Source organism: Elephas maximus, chromosome 2, assembly GCF_024166365.1.
Source record: "Elephas maximus indicus isolate mEleMax1 chromosome 2, mEleMax1 primary haplotype, whole genome shotgun sequence".
Lineage (NCBI taxonomy): Eukaryota > Metazoa > Chordata > Mammalia > Proboscidea > Elephantidae > Elephas > Elephas maximus.
Window position 1 is genome coordinate 110,884,633 of NC_064820.1, and position 15,142 is coordinate 110,899,774.

Consider the following 15,142-nt stretch of genomic DNA (forward strand, 5'->3'; position numbering starts at 1 on the left):
ACTGTATCACAGCAGAAGAAATTTTAGAGCCAGCCTTTATAACTGCCTGGTCCCACTCCATTTCAGTTTACTACCCTCTACTGGCCATGCTTTTATCTTCTCATACAATTTTAATGTGACCAAGCACTGCTTCATTAATCTTGTTTTTCTCTATAGTGGCTAAGTAAAAAATAACATAAAATATTCTTAATGTTAAGAAGTTCTAGAACAACTTATGTTTTCAAGCAACGCATCCCAGTCATTTCTATATCTTCCCACAAGCAATTTGTAGAACGGCGTCAGTTTGCCTTAAGAGCACTTCAATTCGTTCTCAAAGTACATCTATCTTATATAGCCTTTTATGCATTTTTTCCATGAAGAATGCATTGTTTTCTTCCTTGGAAGGCACAGCAGTAGGAAATGAGGTGAAAGAAGCACACCCAGTATGTATCCATGTTATGCTGGAAATTACTGAACGTGCTTCTCCCTGAGTTCCCTTTACTTAGAGTTTCAAACTGTTATAAATGTTACTTTACATAGACTAGAAAAGATTCCTTATAAAATGACCTGGTCACTTCTAAATCAGTCTATATCTATTTTTTTTTTTAATAGTAAAATGTTTTTTTTATAACATTTTAAAAGAACTAACTTTAGTAGTGATATTAAACAGTTTTATAAAGTAAATTTCTGTTCTTTCCCTTTCCTGCCCGATATCTGGTCATGATCATTATAAGCAAAGGTGGTCTTTTTTAACCAGATAACCTGAGGGGAAGTAAGCAAACAGCCTATATAATCTTAATATTAGAGTAAATAATTAAGAGTTAACAATATATTTATTTCTTTCTCAGATTAACATTTCTATTTGATAAAAAGAAGTTAACCAATAATGCACTGTATAGTGTACACCTAAGATGTTTATTTAAAGTTATAAAACTTTATGGTTATTATTCTCATTGATTTAATGTAATTTCTTAAAGAATTTGAGGAAAAACCATTACATTCGTATTTTAGACTCGTTTGAAAGATTATATTTTTTAAAAAAATAAGTTTCCTAGCACAAAAATGAGATTTCAAACAAGTCTTGACTCATATAGATGGTTTTGATTTAAAAAAAAACAAGTGAGTGTTATTTATTGACATCAACAAGATTTGCTTTTCATTTCTTTCACTGTAGTGTTTAGGCATTCTTACTGTTAAGAATTCCAAGACAGTGTACGTTTCCTAAGAAAATGAGCTCGGCAAATAAGTCACTAAGTCAGTTTGTACTCAGTCAAATTGATGGGATATCAATAGCTTCTGTGTGCTTGCCAGCTAATTTTCTCTTATTTCTCAACCAAATTTTACACGGACAGATTCAGTAAAGCATTAAAACATATTCCCAAGTGAGCCTACAGGAGTATCTAACTTAGAGGAAATACAAAATTACTCTCTTTAGTCCTTAATATACTAACCAGATATTTTTGATTTAATGGAACAGATTAATTTCAAAGGTTAGTGCATTGACGTGTTCCAATTTTTGGTTCAAGATATATGATTGTTTTTGTTAGGGGCTGTCGGGTCTATTTTCATGGCGATTCCATGTGACAGAGTAAAACTTATTCTGCCACCTTATTCACCGTATGCTTGCATGGATTTGGGCCTGCCTTACTTTCAATTAGCACAGAATATTCATATTCAGAGGTTACTTATAAAGAATTCCTGAGTCACTAAGGTATGAGGCAGTTTGGGGATAATCTTGTAACATTCTGTAGTATGACCTCACCATCCTCTTATATTTACAGTTTCAGATCACAGAAATTAATTTCATTTTTTTTTTTTGAAGGCAATTCATTTTCATTCTGCATAATAAAAAGCAGCAAGGTGATTTGGTCCAAAGTTACAGGCCACCCTGTGATTAAAGGAGTTTAATTCAATATGCTCAAAGCAAATTTTTAGTAGAGCAAATGAGCTCATACATTCAAATGTCATAGATTGCAACAACTTCTCTCTCCACTGCACCAAATAATGAACTTTGAAGTCAGAGAGTCATGGTGTCATTATTTGCTAGCTGCAGGATATTTGCAAAACTTATTTAACCTCCAGGACTTCCAGTTTCCTCAATAGTAAAACAGGATGAAGAGTTTACAGAATTTCAGACAGCTTTAAATGAGCTAAAGAAATGTGAGCATGCCTGGCACATTGTCTGCTGTATAACAGACACCCAACAACGTTCGTCCGTTTTCCCATTTCCAAAATACTTTAGTAATACATCCCTTGATTGTAATTGGCACCTTTTATTTTGCATAAACCCTTAAGTTTGAGATACCTTTACAGTTTGGATACCAATCTTCTCAAAAAAGTAGACTGCTGGGTCTTCCATGTGATTTCAACAGCAATAAAAAGCTCCCCTGACTTCAAAAATACTTGTATTTGCTGTACCCTGCCTAGACTTCTCTTTATGGGAGACAAAGGCATTTATTCTAGAACTGTAGATAAACCTAAAGATATAAATCCCCTGAGGAGAGACAACACCATGACTTTAATTCATACCAGGTTACACACAACTGATAACAGATACTTTTCTTTGGTTAATGGAGAAGAGCAGAGGTGAGAGCAGGCACACAGGAATGCGGTAACCTGGGCTGGGAAGGTGCCCACAGAGGGATGAAATGATCTCGAAATAACAGACAAAGTCAAAGACAAATTTCAACTGCACAGTTTTTCCTTCACACCAAACCCTGGCTTTTATTTTCTTAACAAGATGTTGCCCGATGGTGGTATTGATATAATGCAGTGCCATCGAGTCAACTCCGACTCATAGCGACCCTATAGGACAGAGTAGAACTGCCCCATAGAGTTTCCAAGGAGCACCTGGTGGATTTGAACTGCCGACCCTTTGGTTAGCAATCGTAGCACTTAATCACTATGCCACCAGGTGGTAGAGAATCCAATTCAAATTACAGATTTACTTTATAGGGATAATATTTTTTTGTTATTACTGATGAGCCCTGGGCTTTTATGTAATCAGAGATCATATAATTATAAATACATCAGATAGATTATGATGGCTTTTGCCCACAGATTTTGCTGTAGAGCTGTGTGTGCCTTTAACAAGCACATCAGTGGAGATCATGTTTACAGGCCTTTTTAAGCCATAGATTGTAGAATGAATAAATGAACTATTGAGTGGAATTTGCAGAGAAGCCACAGAAAGCATTAGGTGTCAAGGCTTTTAAACCAATGAGTATTTTTAATCCCTTGCCCTCTGGAATGGCCGGGGGCTCCACTGGATGCTCGGAAATTATTCTGGACCCACCAGACAGTCAAACAAAGAAGGAAACAAAGGAAAGAGGTGTTTCTGTTTTTTTTTTTTTTCCCAGCCTACCATCAATGACTCTTTTTGGCATGCTCCAGCCCAAGACACATAACCTACTGCTTTAGTCAGGAGCAGTGGCTTGGTGGGAAAATATCAGGTAACTTAAGCAATTCTGAAAGTACCAAGCTGTAAGACTTGAGTATTTATGCTCTTTGATTGCAAACTTCCAAAAGACAAAAAACACGTCATTTGTATATTCTAAACCAGCACTCTGTGGCTACTCAGGGAATATTAAACAATAGCATTTTATTTGTAGAAAGCCATTAAATGTTCTCTTTGGCAGTCAGAGCTGCCTTCTTAAACTGTAATGTATATTTTGTATTCATTCTTAAGCCAGTGCCTTCCTGGTGGTAAATATTCTTCTTCTTCTTCCCTCTCCTGAAGTTACAAAGCCCTGATCAGCCTTTGGTGTCCCACAATAGCACACAATTGCTGTTCTTGGCTGCTAATCGAAAGGTTGATGGTTCAAGTCCACCCAGAGGGACATCGGAAGAAAAGTCTAGGGATCTACTTCCAAAAACTCATCCACTGAAAACTTTATGGAGCACGGTTCTAGTCTGACACACATGGGGTCACTATGGGCCAAGATGGACTCGATGGCAATTGGTTTGGTTTGGGTTTTGTCTTTTGTTTTTTTAATCATCCTTTAATAAGAAGCTAAATACAATTTCTTCCTAGAAGCTTTCTCTGGCCATTCCATCTCACATTTTGAAGTTCTTTTGTAATTACAGGCAACATAATAGTTTAGTACTTTGCACTTTTATTGTATTTCCTTGTTTTAGTCTTGATTTTAGATTCATTTTCTCTTCTATGTTTATCAGCTCACCACGGTGAGAACCATGCCTTACAATATTTATAATTTGAAAATTTATAACTTAAAATAACTTGATAAAAACTTACATAAGAAATAGCTTTCTAATGCTGGCATTAATAAACAAAAAATCTAAGTGTGCCTTGGAGGAGCAAGTCTAACAGTCTTCAGCCACCAGTAGGGGGAAGCAGGGCACATCAGATCCCTCAGTGCCTGAAACTTTAGGGAGGCTTGCAGGTTAGCTAGGAGTCCAGGGAGGAACAGGAGGCATGGCAGCATCAGAAATGCAGAAAAAAGAAATTTGTAAGTAAGGACCAGGCACTAATAGGAACAGATGATAAGAATGCACAGGTCAAAATTTCATGCATGCCCATGGACACTTTGGGGTGGAGCTGAGAATCTTTATGCTTCCAGAAATCAGTGTGTGTCAGTGATTCCTTATTATACCAAATTCACTAAGATAGCTCAGAATGTTAGAAATTCTTCTGTCCTGGTTTCTCACAGTTAAATCTGAGCATTTTTTCTTTCTCTTCTACTAAGTACCTTATGGACATAGTTCCACAACATTTGAAATAGCTTGGTGGGTAGGCTGACTGACTACCCCAGAAGAAGAGAGGAGTTTTCAGTACTGCATAACTATAGAAACAAAAAAATAGTATGGCCTGTTTATCAGATTATGCCTAGAGAGCTATTTCCTAAAAGAAAGTAAACTAGACCTAAAAGATATTAGATGATGAGAAAATTTAGAAGTATTTACTCCTTTAGTATTTGCACTACACTGATATAGCAGCCCATCAGAGTTTCTACAGTATTTAATAAGTGTAGGGAAAGTCAACAAATATTTTGCTGGTTAGCCAGGAAGTTCGCAGGCTGATCAATTTTCTCACTTCAGCCACAAAATTAGTGAAAGTTTACAGCTTTCCCATTTTATTGAATTAACTTTACAATGTTTCTCTGCAGAATGTTTCAGTGCTGAAAAGATTATAGGGAGGCAGAAGAAAAAGGAGCTCAGAGCTTATTTTCAACTAACCAAGTATAGAATAGACTATTGCTTACTGTTTCTCTACTGAGCAAAGTCCCAATATTGATTAAGATAGAAAGATCAACTTCCACTAAGGACAATAATACCAAAAAAGAAAAGAAGAAGAAGAAGCAACCACACAGACAAATGGCAGCACATATGGCCACATCTAACAGCACCAGGATTGATGCTTAATGTTCAGAAGTGAAAGCTTATATGTATTCTACCTTTTCTGCTCTTCGACCATCTCAGTCTCGGAAATACATGTGCAAACACTTCTGTTAAGGCAAGAGTTTTTGCTTCAAGACCTGATTTCAGCCTGCAGTGAATTTTTATGACCAAGTTATTAACCCCTGAAAAATGGGATTTATAATGGAAATACTGATAGATTCTTAATGGTAACTGTGCTGCCAGGCACCTATATATTAGCCTTAATGGTGTCAAATTATGAAACGAAAGAAATTGAAAGCCTACTAACTTACACTTAAAGAATCCTTGCTTCAGCCATTTTTGAGGTCTCCCTCATTTGAATGATTGTTCAGGCTGTTCTAAAGACTGGTGTCCTATATTTGTGAGAATGAGAGTTACAATACTATAGGGTTTTGTGACCATCGTAAACTTAGAACAGCATATTTATTTCCGAATGGCTCAAGACTCTGTGGTCCTTTTCTATTTAAGAAATTTGCTTGCATAAAAATCTTGAGTTCTACAGCCATAAATTCTATAGCCTAGGCCTTTCTCCTTTTCCTTCCATTTTTACACATTTTATTCTTCTTTCTAGTGGCTCATTGAACAGCTGAAGGGAATAACAATGTAATTTCATGAACAGTGACCAAAAAGAAAAAAAAAAAAACCTTGACTTGAGTGGATAAGCAAACTCTCCACGCTGTTTGTAGAATTACAGCTGGATGCCAGGCTTTCATTGGCTTGATCTCATTACATAACCTATTCCCTGCAACTGTCTTCTGTTATGGCCTATTTTACACCACCTGACAGCCCGTATACAAATGTAGCAGTAACTACACGCTGCTGATGCTTAAACAAACATTTTCCCTATCATCATGTTTATTAGCACAAATGTGTTGCCAGATACATTCTTCTTCCTGAGTTGGTATTAGCAGAGCAAGGCAATTGTCACCTCTCCTTCCTCAGGGGGCTCTCCTGAAGCCCTCGCTTGGCATTTAAAAACATTGCACACAGTTGAATGGATCCAGATGTGCTCTCTAATAGAAGTTATAGAAACATGGAGAATGGCTTCATCCTACCAACTGTCATATTATTTCAGGATCATTCTGACATGTAGCAGGAAATTCAAAGTACTTATGTCCTTGGAGCAGTTGTAACACAGAGCACAACAAGGAAAGTCAAATCAGTCAGAGAAAATTTTGAAATCCCATCCTGAAAAGCTTTTGAGATGTGAGAAGCCATTTCTCATGGACTGATGCGTTTTGCAAAGAGCAAAAGTTAGAGCAAAATCATGTAAACACCATAGATTGAGAAATATAATGCTGGTTCTAATCTCAGATGCATGTGTTTAAAACTCAAACATAGCAGCCGAAAACAGCAATAGTGCCAAGATGCAAGAAGTAAATTTATGCAGCTTCATTACAAGTATGATCCTAACCAGAATTTGCACGGATGGAGCTTTCCCTTACTCTTTATAACCCACTAGGAACAATGTAAGAATTTCAAGTAACCACCCAGCTTTTCATCTTCCATCACTTAAAAGGTTTACCCTTTGCATGCAAACCTCTAGCTGTAGCTGACGGCTATAAGCCCGTTATATTTCAACTGCCATCTGGCAGTGGAAATTCATTCCATTGCTTTAATCACAGTGGCCTGTCTTCTCTAGCTCTGGGAATTGCATTAAACTCCTTTATTTAAATGTTTTCACTGTCAGATTGTTGTTGTTCAGTTCATGAAGATTTAAAACAAACAAACAAACAAACAAAACCATGGGGAAAAAAAAGTCTATACACTAAAGAGTATTATTTGTTGTAGGGAAGAAAAACATTTGAAAATCAGCAGTTGCTGAGAGACCTCAAATTAGTTTTGTTCATAATGCTAGGTTTTCTAAGTATAAGGTAACAGAATAATAATTACCAAATAAGTCAAAAGCTTAATATATAAAATGGCTAGTTCAAACATTTTGGTAGGAAAATGCAGTATTTTAAATAATTAGGAGTTCATAAAACCCTGGCCTTTTTTGCTCAGTGCCCTGCCAAGATCATTTCTCATTCCTTTTGCAGTACATTTCTTGGACAGCTGCTGTGTACCGGGCACTGTGCTAGGCAGCGGAACTAGACAGATAAACAAGACAGTTCTTGTCTTCTGGGAACTAGTAAAAGCAAGAGAACAACCTTTGATTTATGGCATATTGTAAGCCACTACTTCTATGTCACAAAAGAAAACACAGATTTCTGACCCCGGGGAACCAGGAAAAACATGGCTGTCAGATTTGTGTAATCATGTTCAATTTCTGTTATTTCCCCGTATACCACCACCTACACCAGCAGATGATACTTACAGTTGTTCCCAGGCTTTTATTTACCAAACATACCTGGGGGGTGTGACATACCCCATGGGTGATTGTAATTTACTTTGGCAGTAATTTTTAAGGGAGTTAGGAGAGTGAATAGTGGGAAAGTTTCAATGTGTCCGGTAAAGCCTATATTTGAAAAAGGTCCTAGATGGTTTTGATTGTGCCCTTCATCCTCCCTGGGAATCACTGACTTATCATGTAGAATTGAACTGTGCAAAGAGGTCATGTTTCCATGTAAGACCTCTGTGTAATTAAAAAAGATAGTTGAGAAGCTAAACATGAGCTATAAGTATAAATCGGCCAGCTTGTACCCCCTTCACTCCAAGGAGTATATGCTTTCTATTTGCAAAGAGCAGATTTTCTCTCTTATCTCCTCACATTACTCTCCTAAATAACTCCTCTGGCTCCAATATTTTCCTAAGCTTTACTGAGAACAATACAGACAATTTTCAGATTTGGGATTTTGGGATTCTTACTCCACTTCTGGGAGAGTTCCAGCAGAATATCTAGTAAAGCCCAGGATCCCTAAGATTACATAAGCCAGGTCTCTAGGGCTAGTCAGAGAATGAGACTCGAAAGAAGCAAGGGCAGAAGGTTTCATAAGTTATTGCATTTAGTTATTAAAATCTGGTCACTCCATTGGACTGTACAAACAAAAGTCAGGGAGAGGAAGAAAGGAAAATACAGTAAATAAAACCTTCCACAAAGGACATCAGTTGATTGGCATTTTGTAGGGTATCAAAAGATACAAATCCTGTCCCCTTCTCCTCTCCACTCTCCCCAGTGGAGCCAGGAGAGCTGACCAGCTCTCTCCTTCTCAACCCTTCTGTAGTTCCCCATCAGCTACACCATGACAGCCAAACAACAGACAGTTCATGATGTGGCACATAGCAATCCATGCCTGGGACCTCACCTGCCTGCTCCAGTCACTCCTTTGCACCACATCACTTTAGTTCTGGGAAAACTCAACTGATTGCCATGCTGTGCCCCACTCCACCTGCTCCACACCCCAAACCACTGCCATCACTCTTTCGCTCTTGCTGTTCCATCTGATTAGAATACCCTCTCCCCATTCCTTGGCCTGGTTCTTACTTCCTCTTCAAGACTTATCAGACTTGTGCGCGAATTGCACTAAAGCATCTCTTGTCATCCGAGGTTGGATTAAAGCCTCCTTCCTTATAATCTCTGGGGACTCCAGATACACCTGTGCTTTACCCCTTACAGAGCACTAGTGGCCTAGTGGTTAAGCATTTGGCTGCTAACCAAAAGTTCATCAGTTTGAATCTACCAGCTACTTCTTGGAAACCATACGGGGCAGTTCTGTCCTGTCCTATAGGGTTGCTATGAGTCAAAAACAACTCAATGGCAACAGGTTTGGTTTTTGGTTTTACCCCTTACAATACTTGTCTTTAAATTATCTGCTTCTGAGTCTGTTTCCTTCTCTAGACTGTAAGCTCTTTAAGGCAATTGAGCTGAGTACAATGACTACAACATAATAGACTTCAAAAGGGCTGTTTGTTTTTAACTTAACTGAAAAGAAAGCATTAAGGGAAAGATCCTGTCTGTTTTACTATTAGGGCAAAACTTGTGGATAAGATAATGTTGAACATATTAATAAGAATCTATGGATTTACATTTCTAGACTTCACAAAAATGCAAAATTGAATATCATTAAAGCTGAAGATTCTCAAATTTATACGCCCCACCCCCCCCCATGTCAGTTGTCATCACCAGGGGAGGTAGTCTTGACTAGGGGTTAAGAGTGTGCACTCTGGAGACTCACTGCCTCTTTTTGCCTGTTTCACAAACTGCTAGCTGAGTAACACTGAGCAATTATTTAGAAAGTTTTTCATGTGTAAAGTGGGGTAACAATTGAGTTATTTTGAGGCTTAATTAAGCAAGATAATATGCATAAAACAAAAAAATAAACCAGTTGCCATCAAGTCGATTCCAACTCATAGTGATCCCATATGTTTCAGAGTAGATCTGTGCTCCATAGGGTTTTCAATGGCTGTGACTTTTAGGAAGCAGATCACTAGGACTTTCTTCCAAGGTGCTTCTAAACCCATTACTGTCGAGTTGATTCCAACCCATAGCAATACTATAGGACACTGTAGAGTGCCCCATAGGGTTTCCAAGAAGCTGCTGGTGGGCTCAAACTGCCGACCTTTTGGTTAGCAGACTGAGCTTTTAACCACTGTGTCACCAGGGCCCTTTTATTAAGATTAATAAACTCTTTGCTGTCAAGTCAATTCCAACTCATAGTGACCCGATATGTCAGAGCAGAACTGCCCCATGGGGTTTCCAAGGAGCGCCTGGTAGATTGAACCGCTGACCTTTTGGTTAGTAGTCATACCTCTTAACCACTACACCACCAGGGTTTCCATTAACATTAATATTGCTGCCTTTATTTTCCCTTTTCTCATTGTTTTCCCTATGCTTTATGTCTGCCTGTTGTAGCTACCATTTATTAAGTACTAGATTTTAGAATATCCTACATAAATTAGTATAAATTCATATAAATTCAAACAGCCCTGTAATGGAGGTATTGTTAGCTACTACTTTATAGATTATGACGTTGATGCTCAGAGAGATTAAATATATTACCCACAGTCATAACAGTAGTAAATGGAGAAGCCAGGAAATAAAACCAGAGCTCCCCAACTCCAAATCCAACACTTTTTTACAACACCAAGCTGCTTTCTCAACTTCCTAGAAAAAACAGAATTATGTGGGTTTTCTAAGGTTTATAGTGGAAATATGATTTCAACAATTCTAGAGAATCCTCCTACCCAAAAGCACCACCTCCCTCACTTCCTGAAGCTTGATATTCCTTTAATAGGCCATAATATTTTTAGTTCCATGATCAGAAACTAAATCAAAAAAGAGCAACTATTCCTGAGAAGTAACACATTGGTGTTCATACTAAGATATAAGGACAAATATGAAATCCTTTCCCAAGAGCAACCTTAGTAGAAAAAGTTCAAAGGAATGAGGAAAGTGTACAAAAATAGTTCTGAAGACAGAAAACTGGAAGGCATTTTTTTAAAATACCAAAGCCGTTGTCTTTACCTTCTTTTTTTGGATTCTTCCTGATGATTTGATGAATACTATGAAAGATTTGCTAGAGAAGTGCACAAGAGCACACCTACTCATTCATTCCAACCTTGGAATGCCTTGTCAGGGGATTCATAACTCATAAAGCCCAAACCTAGATTTCAGCTCAAGAGCCCCTGACTGGGGGCCCGTCAAGCCACCACCAAAATTTTGCGGTTAATACTGATAGGGATCAAAAAGAAGAGTTTAAAAACATAAACAGGACAATTCAAGCTGTTTCCATGGCTCATACATAAGACTTACCACTAGTGTTACAAAACTCATTTCTACTAATTTTGAAAGGTTTTTCCGCATGATCCTCAACATTGAATAGTATACACCTCCCACAGTTCCTAACACGCATTTCATCATGCTCCAAAATATGGAATAAAATTTGCTTCAAACAAGGTTTCCTTGACAACATGTAACATTTAAATGAAGCTAAAGAAAGGGGTACAGTAGTGGACTTTGGGGGCTATATGAATATTGTCCTGAAAATGTGAGCCAAGTGTCTGTTAGGTACAGTGGAGACCATTTACGCTCACCATGACTGCCTCTTCCCCTTTTTCTCCCACTTCAGTCCCAGGCTGTTTCTGCACCTGTTACAGTACGGCAGCCCATTAGGGACCAGTGGCTCATTTTTTTTTGCACTTGCCATGCACTATGGATTCTGAGAAATATCTCCATTTCTTCATTCTTTCCATGGAACAAAATTAGTTCATGTGCAATTAGAAATTGCTAACTTCTTCCCGTATGATCTTCCTTAGAGACTTCAAAATGAAATAGATTGAGAGACAAACCTTTTCAACCTTTAAAGGTCAGGCCATGGTTCTGGTGAGCACCCCTGAGGCTTACGGTGATTCCACTAATTTCAAATATAAAATATTACTTTTCACAGAATTTTGGTACTTATCCTTAACTTTGAAGCCCTAGTTGAGCAGTAGTTAAGAACTTGGCTGCTAATCAAAAGGTCAGCAGATCGAATCCACCAGCAGCTCCTTGAAAACCCTATGGGGGCAGTTCTACTCTGTCCTATAATGTTGTTATGAGTTGGAATTGACTCAACAGCAACAGGTTTGGTTTTTTTGGTATCCTTAACTTTGCCGCTAGGAACTGTATCACAGGATATCATGAACATGGTAACACATCCAAGCAGTTGAAGAAAGAATACTAGCCATACGGTGTCTCTGGTTGCAGCATAATTTTGAAATCTTAAAATCATAATAAATAGGGTTGTTCCATTTTATTAAGCATTCATGACTTTGCTCTGAACCAAAAGACAGATGGGCAGGAATGGCAGAAACAATGTCATCATTTAGTAAGTGAAATGGTATAAAACCGTGTGCTAGAATTTCGCTTGTGAAGAACCTTTAGATGAAGCGCTTAGGATGTCACAGAAATAATGCTCCCCCCCAATTTTTTTTCAAATCACAATCCAAAAAGCTATAGTAGCCTGTCAATGAAAGAAATATCAAGCAGATGTTTCCCTTATTCCCAAATATATTTAGAATTCTGAGGGAAAACCTCAAAGGGTGTTTTTATTATGCACCTGTCATGGTCAACAACTGGCACCAGCTCTCACCAATCCATCAGTCTCACAATGTGGTATCTCCTTCCAGCTCACAGAGAGATTGTAAACAAACCCACAGTGCAGAGCACTGCTTTTCTTTTCCTTTTTCTTTTTTTTTTAATAGCAAAAAGAAACAGCACAGAAGGCAGACAAAGTCTTTTTGTAGCATTCATAAACTATACAGTCACTGAGTCTCAAAGAAAGATTTATAAACGCAGTTAGAAGTAACACAATTATAGAGTTTAAACTCTCTTTTTTAAGAGAAAATTATTTGTCAGAGATCTGCCAATCTTTTATTCATTCATTCATTTAATAAGTATTCTTTAATAACTACTAGATGTACATAACGTGTTAGGGTCCATGGCAACGCAAATGAAAAATATACAACACTTGCTCTTATGCAAGACAGGGTATGCACTTGAACAACTATTATAAAAGTCTGTAAATGAGGGGTCAAGACCTGCTGTTGATCTTATTTATGAGTCTTTCATTTGTGTAAACTGGGAGAAGACTTTTCAGGCACCAGCACAGGAAATAAGGAGAAACATTTTACCAATTATTCCATGGAAAGAGAGGCCAAATTCTATTACAAAGAACATAAAGTTATCATCAAAATTACTCTGTTATTTCTGGATTTGGGATAAGTAGGTCATTAACTAAAGAAGTTCGTTTTTCCAAAAGAAAATTTTTGTTATCATACTTCCTTTGCACAACAGTCTTTTTTAACAATTTTTTCTTGATTGTTTAAAATCTTACTAGAATTTTTAAGTGAGCAAAGTGACAAGACTTGCTTTAGTCAATTCTGCTCCCATTTTGAGGAACTTACTTGTATGTGTAGACACATATGTACAACTTTTAGACAGAAGATTAGAAAGTACATTAAGACTCTTGCTTTCAAGCAAAGAAACTCAACTTGAACAAACAGGCAGAAAAGGCAAAGGTGGCTGGAACATGGAGCTCATACCTTTGGGACTCTGTTGGTCTCTCATCCCTACTTCTTTCTATATGTTAAAATCAAACCAAACCCATTGCTGTTGAGTCACTTCCAACTTATAGCGACCCCATAGGACAGAATTGAACTATCCCACAGAGCTATTAGCCACTGCGCCACCAGAGCTCCTGCTATGTGTTAGCCATTATTCATTCATTCTAGACCAGGCAGGTTTTTCCATACTGTAGGGGACTGGAATATTGATAGCCAGCTATGGACTTAGATCATCCCAGCCAATTTAAGTTGAAAAAGAGAAGAGGAAGCAAATAATCCAAATAAGAAATGAGATGAGGGACATTAAGACAGGACTAACTGAAATGAAAAGGATCATAAAAGAATACTATGAAAAATTGTACTTCAATAAATTTGAGAACCTAGAGGAAATGGGCAAATTTCCAGAACCACACTGCCTACCTAAACAAAACACACACTGAGATAGAAAATCTGAACAGACTAATAACAAGAAAAGAGATTGAAGAGGTAATTAAAAAAACTCCCCCCCCACCTTAAAAAAACTCCCCCCCCCCACCCAAAAAAAAAGCCTTGGCCAGGATGGCTTCACTGGAGAATTCTATTGAACATTTAAAAAAGAGCTTCTACCAGTACTACTCAAACTATTTCAGATCATAGTAAAGGAAGGGATACTCCCAAATTCATTCTATGAAGTCAGCATAACCCTGATACCAAAACCAGGCAAAGACATCACAAAAAAAAAAGAAAATTACAGACCAATATCTCTCATAAAAATAGATGCAAAAATTCTCAACAAAATTCTAGCCAATAGAATTGAGCATCATATCAAAAAAAATAATACAGGCCAACCAAGTGGGATTCATACCAGGCATGCAAAGATGGTTCAATATTAGAAAATCAATCAACTTAATCCACCAAATAATTAGAACAAAAGAAAAGAATCACGTGATCATCTTAATCAATGCAGAAAAGGCATTTGATAAAGTCCAGCATGCATGCTTGATAAAAACTTTCATTAAAATAGGAATAGAATGGAAATTCCTCAACAAAATCAAAGGCATTTATACACAACCAACAGCCAACATCATTCTCAATGTAGAGAGGCTGAAACCATTCCCTCTGAGAAAAGGAAAAAGACAAGGGTGCCCTTTATCACCACTCCTATTTAACATTGTGCTGGAAGTCCTAGCTAGAGCAATAAGACAAGAAAAATAAGTTAAGCACAACCAAATTGTAAATGAAGAAGTAAAACTATTCCTATTTGTAGATGATATGATACTGTACATAGAGAACCCCAAGGATTCCACAAAACGAAAAACTGGAACTAACAGGAAGATTCAGCAAAGCAGTAGGATGCAAGATCAACATAGAAAAATCAGTTAGATTCTCACACACCAACAAAGAGAACATTGCAAAGGAAATCAGGAAAACAATACCATTTATAATAACCCCTAAAAAGGTAAAATACTTAAGAAAAAATCTAATCAGGGATATAAAAGACCTATACAAAGAAAACTACAAAACACCATTGCAGGAAACCAAAAGAGACCTACATAAATAGAAAAACATACCATGTTCATGGATAGGAAGACTCAACATTGTGAAAATATCAATTTCGCCCAAAGCGATCTACAGATATTACACAATCCCAGTCCAAATACAAAAAGCATTCTTCAATGACATGGAAAAACTAATCACCAACTTTTATGGAAAGGAAAGAGGCCCTGGATAAACAAAGCATTATTGAAGAAAAGAACAAAGTAGAAGGCCTTGCACTATCTGATCTCAAAAACTACTATACAGT